Genomic DNA, 2,500 nt, shown 5'->3' with positions numbered 1-2,500 from the left:
CGTCACTACCTCCCCGTGCCGGGAGTGGGTAATTTGCGCGCCTGCTGCCTTCCTTGGATGTGGTAGCCGTTTCTCAGGCTCCCTCTCCGGAATCGAACCCTGATTCCCCGTTACCCGTTACAACCATGGTAGGCGCAGAACCTACCATCGACAGTTGATAAGGCAGACATTTGAAAGATGCGTCGCCGGTACGAGGACCGTGCGATCAGCCCAAAGTTATTCAGAGTCACCAAGGCAAACGGACCGGACGAGCCGACCGATTGGTTTTGATCTAATAAAAGCGTCCCTTCCATCTCTGGTCGGGACTCTGTTTGCATGTATTAGCTCTAGAATTACCACAGTTATCCAAGTAACGTGGGTACGATCTAAGGAACCATAACTGATTTAATGAGCCATTCGCGGTTTCACCTTAATGCGGCTTGTACTGAGACATGCATGGCTTAATCTTTGAGACAAGCATATGACTACTGGCAGGATCAACCAGGGAGCTGCGTCAACTAGAGCTGAGCAGCCGGCCGCCCGGGAGTGTGTCCCGGGGGCCCGCGCGAACACGCAAGCGTCCGCTCAATCATTCTGCAAACAGGAGGAGGCTGAGCTCCCCTGCACAATACACCTCGAAACCCTCTCAGGTCCCGGCGGCGCGCAGCGCCGTCCCAAGTACTTGGTCGGGTTCGAGAGAGGCGCAATCGCCCGGAGTTAGGCGAGTAGACGCTTTCGGTGCGACCACCCGTGCTCCCAACTGAGCTTGCCGCTGCCGACAGAGGCCCGGGAGCGTGCTGTCGTGGCATTGCCGGCGGGAGACAACACGCGCCACCTACGGTGACCGGCAGCTCCAACGCCAGCGCCACAGAAGGACAAAAGCCCCACTTGGGTGCCGAAGCGAACTCTCCCAGCACAGCGCACGCGCCAACACATCCGCACAGCTGCGATACAAACCACCAGCGAGAACCGCTGGGGCGACCGAGCAGCAGACGGCGTCGCGGCGCCGAGCGCCGGGCGGCGGCGCATCCTCAACGCACACAGTCCTCAATCGGACCAGCACACTGAAGATGTCCACCGCGCTTCGCACCGGGCCCGCGAGGACCTACTTTGGCCGCACGGCGCCGCGCGCAGGGTGCGCCGGCGCGCAGCTGCGACGCCTGCCGCGTCCGTCGGCCGGCGCGCCTGCCACTGGCCGCCCCCACCAGCCGGCTGTAGCGCGTGCGCCCACGCACCGCGCGGCCAGCACGCCGGGAGGCGCCCCCTCACCGGCCGGGGACGGTCCCACCCAGCCACCGCCGCGTATCGCTTCACACCCAGATGCCGTTCAGTTTCGTCGGCATGGTGGGTATCGCTGGAACAACCGGTTAGTACCTCAACCTATCGTCGCCATCACCGATTCACCCCTAGCGAGAACAACCGCACCACAACAGGTTACCATTTGTTCATTTGCGTAACTTCACCAGAAAACGCAGGCGTCCATCGCCATTTGCAACTTCAACGATTATTGCATGCCTGTGTCAGGTGTCACGCCACACTACGTCTGCCCACATACACGCAACAAAATGTGCACGCCTAGACAATACGTGGAAGGTGGCCCCCGTACGTATGCGATGTCCATTGCTCGAACGACTGTCAACCGGCCTCTGTAGCATGTCGCAGATATGGAACGCGGTGCACCATGCCATCACGGTGTGTGAGGAGAGACGACTAGGTCCGAATACATCAACAGACAGCTCATGCTGATCGCCATCCACGGCGTCCGTTCCTCCCACACGTCTCTATGGCGTACCACACTGCAATCCAGCTCTCATAGGGAGACGACACGTAGCTGCGTGCACAATATTTGCACTGTATGGTCCGCCGTTTTTGGGCGCAGTCGTTGTGCGGTCACACATGTGCCACGATGTATCATTCAGTACATAAGGACGAATGTGCAGTACAGATTGTGGTTCACGCGTACGACATCAGCGGACAGTTGACACAGGCCGCACCACAACGTAGCCTGAGTACGTCGCATGCGAAGGGCATTGAACATGCAAACTTCTCACCAACCAGCTTGCGAAGGCAGGGGGCAAGGTGGGGACGTGGGGAGGGGCGGCATGTACGTCCTGCTGCCATCCACATTACAGTGTACAGCAGGAGCATGTGGAAAGTGAGCAAGACTTGCAAGGTGTTTAACATGAAGCGATACACAGGGGTGCGGGCAGTGCGAGTAGCGAACTATATTGCGAGGGTTGCGGGTGGGCAACACTACAGTAATTGAACGAGTCGTATAACAATTACAGAGCAGGTTTAGGCGACAACGTGGGTTACGTTAAGGCGACAACATGGGTTAGGTTAAGGCACAACATGGGTTAGGTTAAGGCACAACATGGGTTAGGTTAAGGCACAACATGGGTTAGGTTAAGGCACAACATGGGTTAGGTTAAGGCACAACATGGGTTAGGTTAAGGCACAACATGGGTTAGGTTAAGGCACAACATGGGTTAGGTTAAGGCACAACATGGGTTAGGTTGAG

At 57.8% G+C, this 2,500-nt stretch overlaps 1 non-coding gene across 1 annotated transcript in view; it reads right to left on the bottom strand.

The window, feature by feature from the left end:
* The window catches only part of LOC124732434, a 1,909-nt gene extending 1,422 nt beyond the window's left edge, over positions 1 to 487 (bottom strand). Inside the window, exon 1 of the ribosomal RNA XR_007008700.1 lies at positions 1 to 487. This exon is cut by the window's left edge and continues 1,422 nt beyond it. This is a non-coding gene — a ribosomal RNA (small subunit ribosomal RNA).
* Between the last annotated feature and the right edge of the window lie 2,013 nt (positions 488 to 2,500).

The sequence above is a fragment of the Schistocerca piceifrons genome, unplaced genomic scaffold (assembly GCF_021461385.2).
Source record: "Schistocerca piceifrons isolate TAMUIC-IGC-003096 unplaced genomic scaffold, iqSchPice1.1 HiC_scaffold_1344, whole genome shotgun sequence".
In the NCBI taxonomy this organism is placed as follows: domain Eukaryota; kingdom Metazoa; phylum Arthropoda; class Insecta; order Orthoptera; family Acrididae; genus Schistocerca; species Schistocerca piceifrons.
The sequence above is the reverse complement of the archived record's forward strand: the minus strand, read 5'-3'. Positions and strand labels throughout refer to the sequence as shown.